General features: G+C 42.2%; 1 long non-coding RNA gene across 2 annotated transcripts; it reads left to right on the plus strand.

The window, feature by feature from the left end:
* The first annotated feature begins 385 nt into the window (after nt 1-385).
* On the plus strand, nt 386-20,951 carry LOC142829977 (uncharacterized). Of its 2 annotated transcripts, XR_012904959.1 has the most exons (4): nt 386-525; nt 8,168-8,275; nt 19,461-19,593; nt 20,813-20,951. It is a non-coding gene; the product is annotated as an uncharacterized LOC142829977 (long non-coding RNA). The 2 variants fall into 2 exon arrangements; XR_012904958.1 differs by lacking the exons at nt 386-525; nt 8,168-8,275 and adding an exon at nt 8,708-8,818.
* The last annotated feature ends 207 nt before the right edge of the window (nt 20,952-21,158 follow it).

The following is a 21,158-nucleotide window of genomic DNA, read 5'->3' on the forward strand; positions in this document are numbered from 1 at the left end:
AAACTCAGAAATACTGGGAGGTTGGTTTGTTGGGTTTTCTTCCCAGTTACTATCATTGGTTTGATGTCTTGGCAGAAGTGGGGTTAGAAAAGGGATCTAAAGGCAGAAATGGTAGTAGCCTTGCAGATCAGTTCATGGAGGGCATTCCATGGGAAAAGGTCAGCAAGAAAGAAGGTCTGGGGACAACGGCAGGAGAACCAGACAAAATGCTGGTCAAGGCTGGACTCCTTGGAGGAGCAGTGAGAGGCGGTCAGGCAAAAGAGACAAGAAGGGATTAGTAGGGAGTGACAGGTTTGTCAATTACTTGGAGTTCCCAGGGTGGTTATTTGCTGCTTTCTTTTGCACTGTAATCGACTGTTCTGCAATATTCCCTCTAATTTTTCCATCTGTGTGGACTTAATTTTATTATGTGCAAGGAAGGATGTGTGGATGTGCATCATCAGTAAAAACACATGCTGACGGCTTTGAGTGCTCTGCTAATCATCTGGGTGGCATATGAACGTCTCCTGGGAACTCAGCTTAAAGGTAATGTTGCTCTGTGTGACTTAGGGTTATTTTATGTTATAGAACCTTGGCTTTGAATTCTTTGACTTTTGCAAGCTTAATACCAGTCTTCTTATTGCTGCATTAATATTAGCTTTTATTTGGTAAATATTGACATAACTATCTGCTGTATGATGACTAATCCCTGTAGTTTACCTCCTTAAAGTGTTTCTCCTCATGCCTAGCATAAAGCGTTATTAATAAGTAAACTCAAACAGAGCAGTTCAGCCAAATGACTGACAAAATCCAAAACAAAAGACTTGACCCTCACCTTAAATATATCAGCTGATATCTCCTTAGTGCTAACGAGTGCATTCCAAACAAAAAAGAGCTAAACAGTAACTACAGTAAAAAAAAACAAAACTGGACAGTCCCTACAGGAAAGAATTAACGGACACAAATCAGATATCCGAAAAGGCAACACACAAAAATCTGTTGGGGAACACTTTAACCACCCTTAATGAGTGTCATTAAGGGATCTACAAGTTTCTGTTTTGTTTCAGACCAATTCCAGAAGCCAAATACACAGAGAAGGATTGGAACTCCACTTTATTCTCAAGTTTAACTCTCATGCAAATGGTCTAAATTGCGATATTGGATGGCTCACACATTATCAAACAATGAAGAAGCCAATGGTTCTTGATGTCTGTGTAGAATCTGGCGTTAGTACTCTTCCTTTCCTAGTGCAAACTAGTGGTTCTTATCAGCCTCTTTTAACTATTCAGTCTTTGAGGTGTAATAGTTGTTTTTTAACAATTCCCGGAGGCCCATGATAATGGAAGAACCTAAACTATATTATTTTAAAAGTTACATTTCTAGCCCACTTGGTTGCAAGCAAAAACTTGAAAATGTGAACTGAAAGTTGCTGATCCAGAGATGAGGGCCTCCTATAGCTGGAAGAGAAGGAAGAAACTGCCTGACTCTATACTACCACCTGAGCAGAACAAGTCTTTTGCTGCTATGAGTGCCCACCCTGTCAGTGCTGTGGCTCTGGAGGAAAAATCTCATGCTGCTAGGCAGGAGGGGCCCTGCAGTAGCTCCTACCATTGCCAGCCATGGCAACCAGCACCATTCCACTCTCCACTGAGGAGATAGCAGTGGGGATCCACATACCCTTAGAGGTTGTGAGTGTCTTTTGTTATGGGGCAGTGAAGACAATTATCTCCCCCTTCGGTTTTTTGCCTGTCTCCTCAACTTTTCATAGCTCATCACCAGCTGGCACGGTGGTATCAGCCAATATCTCAGGCCATTGTGGGGCCAGCCAAGCTGGGTCTTCTAATCACCATACTCTTAACATCAGCCCTTCACCCTACTGGCCAGAAAGGAAGCAGTGAGCTGCCCCATCTGTACCTCAGGCCAGCAGTCAGTAAGACATGCACCTCCCCCCACTACAGGACTAGCAGACCACCTCCCTGTCTACCTCTGGGTTGGGACTGGCCTGCTAACTCCTCCCCCTAGCAGCTGTAATCCCAGAAGTGGGGATACTGACCCAACTTTCTCCCCCCACCCAACACACCAGAATTTTTATGAAGTGGCGTCTGTCTCTCGTGTGGAGTCTGTGTCTTCCGCCCTCCTGTAAGGACTCCTGTCTGAATGAGTGAGCAGTAGCCTGGCAAGGAAAGGAAGCCTCAGTCTGCCAAAGGAGGAGCTGTGGCGAACTTTCCTTCCATCAGCCACCTCTTGACAACAGTGGTGCTGGTGAGAATGATAATCTGGGACATGGTGGCCCTTATGTGAAAAGGTGGCCAGATTAATTGCCCTGGTTGAATGTAGACCAAACAAATCATTACCTAGTCCTGCATCTCAGGTCACGCTGGATACCCAATCTCTAGATTAGAGCAGGTGAAATAGAAAGAGCTAGTGGTGTTAAATAGAATCACAATCACTTCTTCAAGGAATGATCTGGTTACACAGAGGAGGCACCAAGGATCCTGACATGTCCTTTGTGGCATAACAGATCTTAACAAGGGGAGGAACAGTTGTTTCAGGGCATGACTAGAAGCCAGTAGTTTTGGTGTATTTTTGAGAGTCACTTAACATCTGTCCCTCGGTTTCCCAATCTGTAAAATGGGAATAATGTATTACCTTCCTCACAGGCATGCTGATAGCTAAATAATCTCAGAAAAGCATGCTGAGTTGCTCTCATGAAAGGTACTAGATAATAATAACTACTATTAATTTCAGAAGACAGCTGTGTAGATGGAAATCCTACGGTATGAGTAGGAACCAAGGGTTGACTGTTATGAAAGAGACTATGATTAGTGACTAGAACTAGGTCTTTTGAGGAGAACAGAAATGTGTGCCATGTGCAAAAGATAGCACAAAGTACAGCATGTACTTACTTTTATGTGTGATCACCATGTATCTAACCAGAGTACAGAACGCATGCAAGAGAGACACTCGCCCCTATGATCCATTGTCTCATCTGGAAGGATGCCAAGCACTATTTTACTGTTGGCACAAACACCCTTTCACCTTCCTCTTTTCCACACTTGTCTTAGCTGCAGTGAGATCTCACTAGATACTCATTGTTCTAGCAAATGCAATCACTGCCAGCCCTCTTCCCCTTTCCCCTTCTCGGTTAAGTTAACATGAAACTCAGGAGGGCTTGTGAAAACACTCACTATATCTTCTTCCTTCATGAAACAGTTTACTTTAGATAACACCACTTCTGCTGACGAAACTAGAGAGAATGCCAGTTACCCCAGTTGCTTATATCTTAATGAAAATAAGATTTATTTGCAGGTTACAATACAAATGCAAGGTGAATGTACGTAAAAGAGAAAACATATTAATCAAAATAAATAAAGGCAAATACACTGCTGATCATCTTTCCCCAACTTGGGCAAATGTTCTCTGCCTCCACATGCTCTGCTCTAATCCATAAATTGGGTATTCAGTCTATGTGAGATGACTGGCAGCTCTGCCAGCTTCTAACCTGCCTTAATATTCATTATTGGCTTTGAAATAACGTTTATGAGGCATATTAAAGAACATCACAATAGTAAAAATAGGTCAGAGAATCTTTTTATGAAGGTTGGTATCCTAGGGAAGCCAGTTGTCTCAAATGCAATTGATCTTACAAGACAGCAATTTTACTAAATATACAGTATCTCATCCAAAAGGATCCACAGTGAGATCAGTGCCCCAATGTGTTAGGTGCTGTACATAGAGACAGTCCCTGGCCCTAAAAGCTTAAAATCAAAATTTTAAAAAGTAGCACACAAATATCTTGGGGAAGAGAAGCCAAGATTTATTTACTATTTTTTATCAGATTGTGTTATTTATAATTCGCAAGTATTTGCCCAACTGTCAAGTAGTTGTACAGATATCTGACTCCTCAGCATTTCACAAATGTTAATGGGAGAACTCATTGAAACATTCAGAAATTTTTCAGCAAGAAAGAGAAGCAAACTTTTCTCAAAATTTTCATGCCAAAAAGTCCCTCCATTTTTCAGCCAACTTTAGTTAGCACACACTATTACTCATCCTAAAATTTGTACTAGAAGTGCTTTATTAGTTATTCACTATTTCTATGTACTCAGTTTAGACTTACAGTTGTCCAGTCAAGGAGCAGAAAGGATACCATGTAATGAATCACATACCACAAGTAACAAACAATGAACACAAGGAATGAATAGTTCACAAATAACTCATTCTCTGAAAATTGTTCATTCAAACTATTTGGTGAATGCCTCCAAAACACTAATACATTCCAGAGAAACACAGACTGGTATATGCATGATTCCTGATCAGTAAAAAAGGCCTAACTGGGAAATTAATGATTCCGCCAGCTCTACACAGCTCAAACAATGTAGACAAAATGTTTAGGCAACACTACACCACAGTTTATAGGAAAGGATGTGAAAGATGTTTTAAAAATAACAATATACCAAATCTTGTTCTCTAATGGGCAATGGGAGTTAGTGCGTAACCCTCAACGGATCAGAAACAGAAAATTAGTATAACCAGAGCAGCTGTACTCCAGAAGAGAAAGATGCCGCAAAGCTGGCTCAGCCAAAACAAACATGGAGAAAATGTAAGGCATCTACCAATTTTCTAGTGGTTCAACATGACCAGAAAAATTAGTAACAATTGCAGAATGCAGAAAATGATAGATTTTCCCATTTGAAGGGCAGTGAGTGTTAAGGAGAAGGGTTAGTGGCCAGAGTTAGATTTGTTGAAAAAAAGAGTATGAAAGCATCTTAAGTGCAAGAGATAGCGCAGAGAAAAGTACAGGCTGTACTTATTTTTTAGCAGGATCACTATATCTCTAGATAGGGCACAAAGAGCCTGGGAAAAAGAGATATATACTCCCTTTGGACATGACTGTTTGTAACTCACAGAAGCAGCACAAAGCACCCAGACAGACTGCTTCAGAAAAGAAGCAAACCACTACACCAGGGGTGGAAAATCTACAGCCGGGGGGAGCCAGATGTGGACCCCAGCTTGCCAGGATTCAGTCCCCCCTAAGGCTCGGGGCTCCCCCTTGTGGGGCTGGAGCACACAAAATCTATTAACCCCCGCCCCCCTCCCCAGACTCTGGTGAGCAAGGGGAATGTGGGGAGTGTCTTTCTGCTTCTCAGTCAGGGGCCACATCAGGGGTTTTCTTTTCTTTTTGCTTCTCACTTGTGTGCAGCCCCCGATTGATTTTTGTTGTGTGCATCAGTGACCCTCCTTCATCCCCCGCACTACGCCATAGTGCTGAATGTTATTTTACAGAGCAGTCTCACACTGTAACCTGTATTGCTCTCTTCTGAATGCAGGAGAAGAAAGTGAGACAGATGTGCTATGCACATGGGCATGAGGGAAACAGTTTCCATAGGAACAATGACAACATGACGGTTCACCTTCCTCAGCCCACCAGTTTGGCTGGCTAAGAGAAGTGATTTGGACAGAGAGGGCCAAATTTAGAGCAGCTGGAAGGAGGTGTAGCTTGACTTAAGTCAGTGCAGTTGCTCCCCCTTCTGCCAGCTCTGAATTTGGGTCAGAGTGTCTGAAGTACTGTAGGGAGAATAAGGAAGAACACTTGGAGTTCCAAAGGAGGTTCAGAAATTGGGCCAGCACATTGTTCTGCTCATTTCTGGATTAGAGCAGCCTGAGGAGTGAAGTATTGTCAAGAAAGTATTTTTCTTAAACTCATCTGTTCTTGCGAACCACTCTGAACAATGTTTCACTGCAGCTATATTAGCTGCCCATATCCTCCAGACCCAGGGATCTTCCTGAAGCAGTATCTAGAGGCCTTCAACTCCTTTCAAACACCAGCAGCAGCAGCATCTCTATCAGGCAGGGTCAGAATAACTCTTCTGGAGGCCCAGGGCTGTTAGATTTTGTGGGGGCCCCTAGGCTCAAGGGTGGGAGGAGATGGGAGGGAGGGAGGGAAGGAGGGAGGAAGGACTTCAACTGTTGGCGCAGGCTCTGGGGTGGGACTATAGATGAAGCACTTGGTGTGCAGGACGGGCTCCAGGTTGAGGTTAAAGAGTTTGGAGCTCGGGAGGGGCCTCAGGACAGGAGGTTAGGATGCGAGTGTGGGGTTTGGCCAGGAGGTAGGGTGGAGGAGGGGGCTCGAGGTTGGGATGTGGGCTCTGGGAGGGAGTTAGTGACGTAGGGTATGGGAAGGGAATCAGAGGTGGGGCAGGAGGTTGGGGTGCAGGGCGCTTATCTGGGGCAGCTCCCATTTGGTGGTAAAGGGGAGCGGAGGTTCCATGCAGCCCATGCTGCCCCATGCTTGCCTGCAGGCACCATTTCCTGCTGATTCTATTGGCCACGATTCCCAACCAGTGGGAATTGTGGGGGGCAAAGCTTTCAGGCAAGGGCAGCATGGAGACAGAGCTTCCTGCTGCTCACAGCAATGGGGGTCCCTTTGGGGAAGGGGGGAGAACTGTAGCACACAGAGCCACCTCTCCTGTACCCCTGCCAAGAAGGGATAGTCCAGAACACAGGGGCTTTAGAGGCTGCAGCCCTGCCAGCAGGCATCAGTGGAGAACCAAGCGCCCCTGGCTTCTTCTCACTGGAACGCCCTAGCACAACAGAGGGGCTTCCCTCATCATCCACATGCCTCCCCCACTGGACCACTCAATGTCAGAGGCACATGGGTGTGATCTGGACTCCAACCAAACCGTCTCATGGGGACTGAGCATCATTTGTTTCGAACAGCCTGACATCCTTCCAACACACGTCACCTCGACATTGTCCCCTCCCCATCCAATTCACTTGCAAGCAGAGCTTTGAAATGCTTTGAACTGAATCACTCAGTTCAAATTCTCAATAGTTCAGAAGCTTAGGAAACCTATCAGCTTCTCTTGTGCAGCTTGTAAATTCCTTAATCGGGACCTACTCAATTGGACACCTCCTGAAACATACTTCCTTCTGAACAGCAGTTATGAAAGCTATGAAGGCTGAATAAACTGCTTACACCTGAATAATCCTCTGGAGAGTACATGCTGTATTTTTTAACCAAACTATTTTAGCTATGCTACGCTAAATGTTCATGAATGTCCTCCCCACCCACAGCCCTCTGCCTTTGCTCGTTCCCAGTAGTCCCATCACATAGATGCAACGTGCCCTACAGGGCAGTCTACTTCAGCAATTTAGGACAATATACAGCAGCAATCACTGCTTAAGGACACAGTACTGCAAATATTTCAGCACATAAGTAACTCGAGTAGTCCCACTGACTCTAATGTAATGAAACTGGTGTAAATTGGAAAAGAATCACACCCTATTAGGTTTTAAAATATTCTTTACTCTGAAAAGTGCTCCAAGTACTCTCTAGGATGTTAACAAGAAACCATATTTCTTACATGAGTAGCTCAGTCTGTGAATACATTTCTATAAGGACAATTGACTGATACATGGTCTAATTGTCACAAGAATTAGGTACCAGGCAGTGATGTTAGTACTTACTTTAGTTTTAAGGCTTTATGTTGACTTCAGAATCATGAGAGATTTTAAACCTGGGGTTCTCATTCTGAGGTCATCATAACCCATGAGGGAGTCACAAGATTATTACATGAGAAGTCAGTCTCCACCACCCAAACCTCACTTTACTCCAAGCATTTATAATAGTATTAAATATATTTCAAAAGTATTTTTAAATTTACAAGGGGACTCACACTGAGAGGCTTGCTATGTGACAAGCAATACAATATTTTGGGAACTACTGTTTTAAATAGATTTTTATACCCCATATACATGCAAGAGCTCTTAGAAAACTTTCATAAAAGAGATGGCATAATAGGTAGAAAGCATGTATTTTATGTGCATTTTCAGCACAAAATCCATTTGCTATTTTCAATGTAATCCACTTCTCAGCACACAAACAATTATATACTGTAACCCAGGCAGAACATGCATACTGTAATTTTCTAAAATTTATCATCAACTATAGTCACTTTTAATCACTATTTAGCAGAAAAATCTGCTCAAATAGGGCTTTTCATTCAAATTCAGTCGTCGTGCTATAAAGAGAATATTTCAGTTAGAGATAATAGCTCTCATCTGAAATTCACATTACTTAGTCTTTTTGTTCTTTTGCTATTTTCAAAGAGTGATTTATCTTGGCACTTTCATGACAAAGAAAAAAGAATAGAATTTCATGAGCTCTCACTTACATCTATTGCAGAACAAAAGGTCTACAGAGCTTAATTCATATTTGATCTGAAGCCAAACGGAGACAGCCTGAAGTAAGCACATGTTCACAAATGTGATGAAGAATAAAAGATCCAAGAAGGTAAAATAATGCAAATCCATTTCAATTCCTGCCAGTGTTTGCCCACTCAAGACAATTTAGAAAATGCAACATTGTTTCCAGAACCCTCCTGTGACTGCGGTATTATTTTTCTGAATATCCAGCTTAGTAATTTTTTCTTTTTTATTTTATCTACATTTCTATTGAAATGTGCAGACCTATTATTTTAAATACTCTCATTGAATTCTTGTTGCCAGGGATTCCATTTATCTTCTAGGATGCCAATAAGGCTTTATATTTGCAAGTCTGAAATATCCCTAATTGGGGATGAGCAAAAGACATGTCAACAGCATGTCATTGTCACAGAAGAATGAACAGTACGCCATGATTAGCAGGACTACTTTTATTTATTATTCATCATGCACTAAGCTCCAGAGATCCCAGGCTCAGTTCTGCCTATCAGCACTACATAAGCACAGATGACCCTTGTCTCCTGCAGATCTCAGGATAGCTGTGAGGCTCAGGGACAATGAACTATTCTGTGAAGCGACAAGCCATGCCCCTGCCAGAAAATCAGAACAGCTGGTAAGGACGCTTTTAAGAGGATCCTCACAGGTTCTACAATGAACTCTCTACAGAAGCCTGACTGGGGGAGGGACTGGTTCAGAGACTATATCTAAGGGAGAAATGTTCTTTGTGAAGGGAGCCTACTTACCTTCTAGCAGAAAACTGGGTGAAGAAGGGAGAAGGCAAGAAGAGTTGCTTCTCCTATGGATACTGACAAACCCAGTACTCACAGGAAGGGTTAGATGTGATTCAAGGGGATACATTCAGGATTGTTAGTTAGTTTTCCAAAGATCTATATCTCTCTTACTGCTGTTTAAGATTTAAGTGCCTGTGGTTAAGCAATTCCTTTGCTAAGCCTGCACTTGTTGCTTACCTGCCATATTGTTCCCAAAGAGGTCAGTTGAGAGGCTCAACATGCCCACAGCAAGGTGGAATGCTGAGGGAGCGAGTCAAAGCAACTGGGGCTAAGAAGAATGGGGACAGCTCACTTACAAGGTCCTACTGCCTGAGAGGCATATCCAACATGTGGTCTGCAGGCGGGGAAATGTGCCTGTGCAATCCAGAAGTCAAAACAGTGACCAGTCACTAGCCAGAACCAGTGTGCTTAGAAGCGGGTGGGAGCTATTGTTTGAGTCCCCTCAGAACAGTTTGGTGTCCATCCAGAGAGGGGGAATGGGCCAGGTAGTGACACCTGGCATTGAAATGATAGAGTTGTTGTTCTTGTTACGTATAGCCATAAATGATCTACAACTGATAGGTGCAGGGTTTGGTGGGTTGCAGTGGGTAAAGTCCCCAGGGGAGGTACAAGGAGAAGATCACTTTATATTTGAGGGTCTAAAAAGTAGAGTTCCCCATGAAGATGTGGCATGGCAGTGGAGTGGCTAAGCCACATCTGAATGGCATTATGACCTGGTGCGCACGGTTGCCAAAGAGAATGAAGCAGGATCAGCTTCGAGTGGCATTGTGATCTCTAGTGCCAAGTTCTAATGACACTCAAATTTGGCCAGAGACCCTGTGAACCAGGTCACACTATTGTTATGATTGCTAGTGAGTGTGGTGTGCATAAAAGTGGGCAGCACACACCATACACTTCATACTACCACAAGTTTAACCTAATTAAAATACAAACCAAGGGCTTCACACCACACTAAACTTTCAACTTCAGAAGCCAAGGGCCAGGTTAATTAAATAACTTAGTCATTATATTTCATTTTGTTTTTGTGGTATTTGCCACATATTCTATATGTCAGCATGGCACAAAGTCAATACTAGTGCTTTACAAGAGATGCAAGTTGGCAACTCTTTGCCACTATGCTTTTAAAAAAATAATTTTATACTTTTTAAACTGTTATTTATAGGCACACCTAACAAAGGATACATACCAAAAAAGTCACAGGCAGTTTGATGAAAGATGTCATCCAATTTCCAATTACATCAATGGAAAAACTTGGCTACTGATGCCAAAGAGAGTTAGATTAGGCTCCAAGTCTGCTATTATGTCTTTGGGGATCTGTGAGTCACAAAAATAGCTTTCTTCTGCTTACGTACTTATATGGGCCCCAGGACCATAGTATCCAAGTGCTTTCCAGGTATTTATCATCACCCTGCCGCCGTGAGACATAAGCTTTTCTTATTGGATTGCATCTGTCACAGTTCAGATCAACTGTAGCTGTATTTCCATCTCATGATCCAACAAAGCCAACCACTCTAAGCCTTCTGGCTCCTCAGCAATCACCTTTCTTGAGCAGAGACCTCAGTCTCTCTCCCTCTTGACTGGAGGGGTTTCCAGACTTCACAGTTTTCTGCCTACACTGTGAGTTGCCTAGTAAGTCACACTGCCTTGATAGCCAGCAACTAGACTTTACTTTTTCTCCAGATGTAATAAACAGCATAATTGCCCACAGTAAAGTTATCACACATTTAAGTTGAAGCAAGCATATTCACTCTGAAGGAGAAAAATCGTGCAGTGCAAACTTTAAAAACAACAGAGCCTATACACAGGCTAATAAGCTTACCAGAGATCACCCTCAAGACCAAAAGGACTTTGTTGGGTGTCAATACTTCAAACTTCACCCAGGGATTTTTATGTGGATACAAAAACAGCTTTTTGCTCAGAATAAGAGCACATATAGAGAGCCTGTGATAGGCATAAACAAACTAAGCAATTGCTCAGGGCTGTTGAAGGTCCCTCCCATTAATTATTAGTATGTGTTGGGGTAGACCAAAATATTCCTGCTTAAGGGCCCTAGTGAACTAGTAATTAGCTGCACTGCGTAGATTAACATTTTCTTTATATGGCTCAGGTCTTTGATCTTCAGATACTGACTAGGAAATCAGTCATAAGAACATAAGAACGGCCGTACTGTGTCAGACCAAAGGTCCATCTAGCCCAGTAGCCTGTCTGCCGACAGTGGCCAGTACCAGGTGCCCCAGAAAGGGTGGACCGAAGACAATGATCAAGCGATTTGTCTCCTGCCATCCTTCTCCAGCCTCTGACAAACAGAGGCCGGGGACACCATTTCTATCCCCTGGCTAATAGCCTTTTATGGACCTAACCTCCATGAAATTATCTAGCTTCTCTTTAAACTCTGTTATAGTCCTAGCCTTCACAGCCTCCTCTGGCAAGGAGTTCGACAGATTGACTACACGCTGTGTGAAGAAGAACTTTCTTTTATTAGTTTTAAACCTGCTACCCATTAATTTCATTTGGTGTCCTCTAGTTCTTCTATTATGGGAACTAATAAATAACTTTTCTTTATCCGCCCTCTCCACACCACTCATGATTTTATAGACCTCTATCATATCCCCCCTCAGTCTCCTCTTTTCCAAACTGAAAAGTCCCAGTCGCTTTAACCTCTCCTCAGATGAGACCCGTTCCAAATCCCTAATCATTTTAGTTGCCCTTTTCTGAACCCTTTCCAAGGCCAAAATATCTTTTTTGAGGTGAGGAGATCACATCTGTACACAGTATTCAAGATGTGGGCGTACCATAGTTTTATACAGGGTCAGTAAGATATTCTGTGTCTTATTTTCTATCCCTTTCTTAATAATTCCTAGCATCCTATTTGCCTTTCTGACTGTCGCCGCACACTGTGTGGAAGTTTTCAGAGAACTGTCCACAATAACTCCAAGATCTCTTTCCTGATTTGTCATAGCCAAATTAGCCCCCATCATACTGTACGTATAGTTGGGGTTATTTTTCCCGATGTGCATTACTTTACACTTAACATACAATGTCAGATAATGGTTCTTTCCTCCTCTTTTCCGGGAGCTTCAAATGTCTTGGTCCAGAGGCAAGAATCTGCATTCCCTGTTTCCCGGGTGTTCCTAGAAATCCCACTTAACTTTGTCCCAGAAATGCCTTCTTATCTGGCATGTTGTTTAAAATAGTCCTTTGAAGAGCCTAACACAGCCTAAGATTTACAATGACCACCTCTCCCCATTAGAAATGCTACATACAATTCCAACTAAGTGGTTTAAATTGAATATAGTAAGGGCATGTAAAGATTATGCTATCACAGCTATGGCAATTTCCTGCAGTGTCTCAGATACTACAGTGATGTGGTCTACAAAAAGCTCTCAAGTGAAAAAAATTAATTGGATGGATTTTAAAACAGGAGACAAGCAAAAGTCTTCTCACAAGCCAGTTTTATATTTCAGTTATACCACTGGAAGGTCATCCTTTTCTTATGCTATTGAACTTTGATATACTTTCAGTATGGGCCTGATCCAAAGCTCTCTAAAGTCAACATGAGTCTTTTTTTTTATTTCAGTGGATTTAGGATGTGGTCTTATATGGGTGCTTGTAGGATAAATATGAAATTAATGAATTAGGGTTAAGGAAAGTGTGTATATGTGCATGCATGCATTGTAAAGAAAAGCCCTGACTAGCAAGTGAAAAGAAAGACCTTAAAAATAAAGAGTTATAAGACCAGAAGGAATTAAGTATGGAAGATGTCTGGTTCACAACAATGGGAAGTTCATGGAGGATAGCTCTGTCAATGTGTATTAGCCAGGATGAGCAGGGATGGTGCTTCTGGTCTGGTGCCAGAAGCTGGGAATGGATGATAGTAGGGGATAGATAGATCACTTAGGGTGTGTCTAGACTACATGCCTTTGGCGACAGAGGCATGTAGATTAGGCTACTCGACATAGGGAAATGAAGTAGCGATTTAAATAATCGCCGCTTCATTTAAATTTAAATGGCTGCCGCGCTGTGCCGATCAGCTGTTTGTCGGCTCAGCACACTAGTCTGGACACTCTGCGGTCAACATCAAAGGCATTTGTCGACCTCCCCGGTATGCCTCGTGGGATGAGGTTTACCAGGGAGGTCAACAAATGCCTTTAACAAATGCCTTTACCGGGGAGGTCACCAGAGGCATGTAGTGTAGACATACCCTTAATGATTGCCTGTTGTGTTCATTCCCTGTGGGACATCTGGCATTGATCACCCATTGGGGTATCACCCATCTGGCATTGATCACCCATTGATCACCCATCTGGTATTGATCACCCAGACAGGATATTGGGGTAGGTATAACTTTGGTCTGACCCAGTATGGCTGTTCTTATGTTCTAAAAAGCAGGCTTTTGACCAATAGGTGAGATTGCAGGTGGCTTTAAATAAGATAAAGAGAACATATCTTAAGATAAGCCATCATGACTCTTCTCACCCCACTTAACAATGTTACCTCAAAAAATTAGGTCCTATGTGAACCCAAGGGTTCAATCACAAACCTGTCACCTAGTGTGCTGATCATATCACTGAGCCCTCCTGTCTACCATCTGGGGCACCCCACTACCCTGTCCTGCTAAGCCAGAAGCTCTGGTCTGTCCCAGACCAAGGCACAGACTTGAGGTAACACCCCCTCACCTCCCAACAGAGCAACACAGACACTGAACCAGCTCAGTTCTGCGAGGGCTCAGCTACAGGGTCTCATCAGCACCCAGATATACAATCTCAATGTGGACCAAAACCCAGATAAATCCATCTTTCTCTGTATAAAAAGTTTTACACAAAGAAAGCTCATAAGTTCACTCTCTTTCTCAATGAGAGATATGCACAGTTGTGACTCTCCAAAGGTAACAATTATTTATACTGGGTCTGATAATAAACAAAAGTGTTTTTATTAAGTATAAAAAAGTAGGATTTAAGTGACTGTGAGTGAAAACAGATAGATCAAAGCAAGTTGCTAAGCCAAAATAAACATTCTGTTTGTGTGAAATGGATTGTTCTTTCCTAAGTATAGTACTTTGCATTTGTCCTTATTAAACTTCATCCTATTTACCTCAGACCATTTCTCCAGTTTGTCCAGATCATTTTCAGTTATGGCCCTCTCCTCCAATGCAATTGCAACCCCTCCCAGCTTGTATTATCTGCAAACTTAATAATCGTATTCTCTATGCCATCATCTAAATCATTGATGAAGATATTGAACAGAACTGGTACCAAAACAGACCCCTGCAGAACCCCACCTGTTATGCCTTTCCAGCATGACTGTGAACCATTAATAATTATTCTCTCAGAATGATTATCCAGCCAATTATGCACCCATCTTATAATAGCCCCATCTAGCTTGTATTTCCCTAGTTTATTGATAAGAAGATCATGCAAGACCATATCAAATGCTTTACTAAAGTCTAGGTATACTACATCCACCACTTCTCCCTTATCCACAAGACTTGTTATCCTATCAAAGAAAGCTATCTGATTGGTTTGACATTATTTGTTCTTTATAAATGCTTACTGTTACCTATCACCTTATTATCTTCCAGATGTTTGCAGATGGATTCCTTAATTATTTGCTCCATTATCTTTCCTGGCACAGAAGTTAAACTGACTGGTCTGTAGTTTCCTGGGTTGCAATTTCAAAAGCAGCTGAAGACAAAAGACTGATAACTTTCCATTCCTAAATCACTTTCCCCAGGGCAGGAATCTTTTGTTCACAAGTCCCCATCCTCATGGAAAAATACCAGATTCAAGATAGATTCCAGCAGCAGGTGGCATGGTCACATATCTTTGTAAGACCAACCACAGTTTGGGCTTACAGGAAAAACAAAGCCATTTACAGATCATTGTCTTGATCATTGGGCCATTAAGTTCTTTAAGTTCCACTAATGGCTTTCACTAGAAGACCTATATTAATAAAACTGATTTACACTTACTATTTCTAACTTCACATGCAAGAATGCTAACTGCATACAAATAGACAAATTCAGCAGACTGTAACTTTAAAAATTGTGTCACATGAAGCATGTTCAAGTTATGAAAGTATTTTCAGGTTATGTATATTCATAAACAAATTTTCAGAAAGCATGGGGGGCCCTGTGATATGAGGGGAAAAAATACTATTGGTCCCAAGAAGAGGGGAAAAGATAAGAAGGAAAGGCCTTAAGGAGAAAGGAGGTTGTAAACCTTATCTTAAACAAGACTGGAAGCCAGGGCTGGCCTTAGGGCTGGGTGATCTGAGCCCTGCAGCCAGAGGAGCGCCGCAAAGGACTCAGATCCTGCCCCTTCCCTTGGCTCTTTTTTTCTGCTAGCAGGCAGTTTATTCTCTTTCCCCTAACCCCTTTCTCCCCCCCCCCCCACCAGCTGAGTTCCATCCCACCCCTCCCCTAGAGCCAGGCATGGGGACTTCAGGGAACAGTTTGGCTACATCTACATTGGCAGCTGCTTGCACAAGAACTCTTTTGTGGAAGAGTTCTTGTGCAAAAACTCTTCCACAAGAGAGCATCTACACTGCCATATGCTTTTGCGCAAGAGCATCCATGGCAGTGTGGATGCTCTCCTGTGCAAACAAGCTCTGATGGCCACTTTAACTATAGGGGCTTCTTGCGCAAGAAATTCATGTTGCCTGTCTACACTGCCCTTTTCTGGAAAAGCTCTTGCGCATGAGGGCTTATTCCTCATGGGGAGAGGAATAACTCTTCTGGACGAAGCCCTGTTTTACAACGCCGTACTGTAAATTTACTTCTGGAAGAACGCTCGTTCAGTGTAGACAGCCAGCAAGCTTTTGCGGAAGAACAGCTATTCTTGCACAAGAAGCTGCCAGTGTAGATGTAGCCACATGTGTGTGTGAGAGAGAAGGAGAGGGAACCAAGCTGGGGGTGGCTGCAACAGATATGGGGCTAGGAAGGGAAAGGAAAATATTATGCACAGAATAGTTAATTTTGTGGTGCCAAATGCCCTCAGGAATATGGGGTGCTGGACACTTTTGGGGTGCTGGGCAGTGTGGGGGTCTGCGAGCAAAGAGATTCATGGTGATCTCTCCTAGTGAGGGGCCACTGGGAAAAAGGGTCACTGGACATAAGGTGCTGGGTGATTCTGGGCAGGGAGGCAGTGTGATAGGCACACTGGCAAGTCAGGACTGGGGTTGGAGGTACAGGTGGGAAGGAAGTGCAGAGGTTGGGGTGAAGGTTGCAAAATGCTTGGGTGGTTAAGGGCACAGTGTAGAAGTTAGGGGGCAGGAGTTAATGGCAAAGGGGGCATGGAATGATGTCCCAGGGGTGGGGAAGTCCATGGCAGCCAAGGAAAATGGTGGGCACCATTCATGGGAAGGCGGGCAGGGAGCACCAGAATAAAAGTTTGCCCAGGGCACCATTTTTTCTAAAGCCAGCCCTGCTGGAAACATGGGTGAATTGTCTCAAATTGACTTTTTTAGTTGAAGTCAGTGATTGGAAATGACATTACTTGTTTGTTAAAGAGTATAAAAAGTAAACTCTGCAAGGATTCATTGTTAATACCTGTCTGACCACACTAGAGCCAACCAAGATGGGTCTAAATCCATCTGTAAGCATCTTGATCAAATGCTCATAAATGTTTTGTTACTATTTGGATGTAGTGAATTACTTATTAAACTTTAGAACAATTGTAGAAATGCCATTTGGTCTTTGGTTTTAATAAGGGAATTAATGGTTACATTAGCGCTGTGGTAATTCCCTGTATAAATAATAGTAATTCCATTAGTGAATAACAAACATGTCTAGGACTGAAGAGCTTAATCCTTCCTGATCCTGCTCTGTAGTTCTAGGGTATTACAGGAATCACCCAGTAGCATTATTATTAGGCAGTTATTGGGAGCAAGAGGGTTGGTTGGTTGTTTTTCTGAATGTTACCAGATACTGTCCTTCCATATCAGATAAGAGCTAGAAGAATTGAGTAAGAGCCTCTGATTGATGCATAGGTTGGGGAAGACACATTTCTAAGAAGGAAAATAAACTTCTATTTCTTCTACCCCTCCAAAAAAGTAACTTGAACGTTTTATGCATTTGTTTTTTATTATTGATAGAACAATTTTCTACTAAACTGGCCAATCAGTTTGACAAACCCAATCCTGTTGCTCACAAGCAGATAAAATTTTGTCCTGTTGCATGATGGAGCATAAATTTTAAAGGTGGAAGAAGGCATTTTAAATAATAAACTTCTGCATTTCAAGTGTGCTTTCTTAAGTTGAAGATATATGGTAAGGAAATGCTGTTTTCTCTCAGAATTGGCCTCTGTAGCTATTTTGCTATCTACAGCAGGGACACTTTAGCAAGCTGCCTTTTTTCCTATCTTCAATCCAGGGAGTTCTGAAAGCCATTATATAAAGTGACCTAATCAGTGCGTAAAATTAAAGTTGGTACAATATTATTTTCTTCCTCTTCCGTGTGTGTGTAAGTAGCACACAAAGTAGAAACTTCCCAGAAATATTTTAATCATCCCCCTTTAGGAACTGGGGAAGACATTTTAAAACATCAAAAGCACTATTTTCAAAATTTGCTACAACTCCTTCAAATCAGAAAATAAGGAACATATGCTATAGCTTTGTGAAGAGCAAAAACCACTATCATGTCTTTCTTTTTATCACAGAAGATCTGCAAATTTGCAGTGGACTTCCTCATATGACTGAATGAGCAGAAAATAAAGCAAACAACACTTCTGATCTCAACTTTTTTAGATTTTAGAACCAGTCTTGAATTAAGGTTCTGAAATGTTCAGATTCATGTTTTTATTTATGTAAATAAAAGAGACAGGCATCCACTTTACATAAGAATGGCCATACTGGGTCAGACCAAAGGTCCATCTCGCCCAGTATCCTGTCTGCTGACAGTGGCTAATGCCAGGTGCCCATAAGGAATGCACAAAATAGGTAATCATTAAGTTGTTTAGATATCTTTGTTGTTTAGATCACGGCTGACACAGTGTGCTCTGTCATTGGAACTTTACTTGTACTGTCCTAATCAAATATGGAAATAATTCTAATTGAAGGCATATAGTTGTTCTCTGTGAGCAGGAAAACATACTTGAGGCAAACTTACTGGATATCTTATGGTCAGGGAATCTATTCTTACAAGATTTGCTACCCAGCCTCACAGACTGAAGATGTTCGGGTCATTCAGGTAGTTCAGAAAATCATCTGAAACTCTCCTGAACTGAATCTGAACCCTGATTTTTGTATTGTTACCCTGCCAGCAGTTCTCAATTTCCTCTTAGAGTGCTAGTCTGTCTGAATTCATTATGCCAAATCTGTCTTCACCATTACAACTCCAAGTAATTGTCAGCTGACGGTCAGGGCAGTGTGTGTGGGTGTGTCTCCTAAGTCTTTAGCTGCTAAGACACGAAGTCTCATCGCAGCGGGCAGCCCAGAAGGCTGAAAGGAGCCCCGAGAGTTTAACGTCCGTGACTTTACTGCTAGGACCGAGGTCCCGTCGCAGAGGGTAGCCAAACAGGCTAACAGACGCCCCAGTGTGTAGGAAGAGCTTATTACACTTCAGATTTTAGCTGCTAGAACACGGGGGGGAGGGGGGGGGAGTTCCTTCGCAGCGGGCAGCCCAGGAAAGGCTGAGAAGTGCCCCAGTGGACCCTGTCACCTGGGAGTGACACAGATCCAAACGCCCAAGCTCTTCCTATAACTGTCCCTTTAGACCGGCTGAAGTTCTTTTAAATTGTGCTTGGTTCTGTTACAGCAACTGAACGAGTCAGGTTAAAGCTTAAACAGTTACAGGTTTATTGAGGAAGCTTATAAATCATATGGTTGCAATGGCTATTGTTCTATTTCTTAACTGCTAGCAAAATATAGATCTTAAAAATGGTTACAAAGAAGATAAAGATAGGAAAACAGAAATAATAGTACCACGTAACAGCTTAATCTTAAAAGAGCTCTAAGTCTGTGTATACTTAAGACAGAGGACCACATCCAGGTACAATTTTTACCCCCTTCTGTGCCTCTTGACTCCAGCGTGTCAGGCCAGGGCCGGTCCCTCAATTCCTAGGAAAGACGAAAATACGAGGTGGGCGTCCCCATAGAACCTCGGGAGGTCAAACACCTAACCCGACCAGCAGGTAGAGGGTAGAATGACACTCAAAAGAGAATGTGCTGCTGTACCACCTTTATACTCATGGGGTCACGTATTTCTCTTTCTTATCTGTCATGCCAAATGGGGCTGGTCTGTCTTTTGTGAGACCAGTTCTTACAAGGGAGTTGTGAACTTAATTTACACTTGTAAGAGTGATAACTAAATTGGAATTACTGGGGATTCTTTTCTCAGTGGGAAATTCCTCTCCCAGGGACTGTGTGTGTGTTCGAATCAACATGGGTGCCAGCCGGGGCAGTTCTTGCAGCCTCGAGGCCAGCTTATTGACTTAATCGCTCTCTCTCTCCACATATCTGTTTTTTCAGCTTCTCAGGATCAGATGAGCCAGCATAGACTATGCTGATTTTACTGCTCCTTCTCTGCCCTGCATGCTTCAGAGAGGCAAATAAGATGGATGATATAGGGGGTTAGTCTGTCTGGCTACAGTAATGGAACCAGGTAATGGAACAGAGCATGCATTCACATATAATAATAATAATAATAAAAAATGGAGATACACCTATGTCATAAACTGGGAGGAACCTTGAGTCCACTCCCCTGCTCTCACAACAGGACCAAGTACCATCCCTGACAGATTTGCCCACATCCCTAAACAAACAGACCCCTCAAGGATTAAACTCACAGTCCTGGGTTTGGTAGACCAGTGCTCAAGCCACTGAGCTATCCCTCCCCCACAACTAACAGAACCACTCCAGAGTCCAGGTAGTTTAAAGCAGGCCTTTTATGTTGGCTTGCAAAGGATATACTCTAAGTAAACAGTCCAGAACATGAAGAAGCAGTAGTGCAGCTCAGATAGTTGCATATAAAACAACTCAAGTACAGATTAAACAAAATCACAAGGAAAATGTCTGTAACTCGGAATCTGGTGAAAAAAGGCGGTCAGACAGTTTTTGTGGCGAACCAAAGAGACTGTGCAGGGCCTTTCACTACATCACTTTTTCTTTTTTAATTTAAATTGGTTTGTCCTTATGGGAAGCTTCTGAACACTTAAGAGGAATTGAAATACCTTCCTCATTCTTAAGAGTTATACTGACAATAGGAGCAATCTGATAAAAATGCAGAGGCTCTGGGTTTTCAGATGTGGAAGCCAGCACAATCCTACCAGGGCTGAGAATTACATTGTCCGTCAGCTCTCAGGGTGTGTTGAGGATTAGCAAGCCAAATGGATAAAGTATTCATGATAATATGATATACATATTTGATGATTTTAAAGTGTGTGCCACATCCTCCGTAATGGCTAGTCAGTGTAAAATAAATAATTGTCTGCTAATACTGCTAGCTTGTAGAGTTATCATCTTTCGCTCAAATGTTAGATGTCCATACTTCGGTACCGAGGGTCCCATGCTGATGATTTGTGTTGGCAATCGTTATTTTTAAATTAGATGAAAATTTGTATCTTTGTCTCAGAGGTAAACCATCGCTCCCTTTGGTATCTAAGCCCTGATTGAAGTTATGCACCCTCCGGTCTTACTCCCCCATTTAAAAAAACAACACATTTCATTAATGTTTAATAAATACATAAAAATAAAAGTTTAAATAAAAATAAAACTGAGAACAACCATTTAATGATACCATATAATAAAATTGTACTAGTAAAACCACCCAGGTTTTCTGATTGAAAATTTACAAAACCACTTGTTCGTTTCATTCTTATTAGACTGAAGGCCAGTTCCTGCTCCGAATAATGCCACTTCTACAGGATCAGGATTGGACCCAAGGAGTTTGTCATATTTGTTTATTGTTAAGTTCAATACAAACTTGATAAACACTGACTAAAATTAAAAGTGTTACTTCAACCTTTAAGTTCCAACCAATGGATGTGTGGAAATGCTACTACTAGGTATTTGAGGTATTTTAGTGTTAGACGCTATGAAAACATGTTTTAGTCTTCTTGTTTGTTTAGTCAGTTTGTTTTTTGATGATTTGTTCAAAAAAAGAGGAAAATTCCACACTGGTGCATGTGGTTAAAGTGCAGTTCATAGGAGGTCTGACCTTAGTGACTG

Source organism: Pelodiscus sinensis, chromosome 6, assembly GCF_049634645.1.
Source record: "Pelodiscus sinensis isolate JC-2024 chromosome 6, ASM4963464v1, whole genome shotgun sequence".
In the NCBI taxonomy this organism is placed as follows: domain Eukaryota; kingdom Metazoa; phylum Chordata; order Testudines; family Trionychidae; genus Pelodiscus; species Pelodiscus sinensis.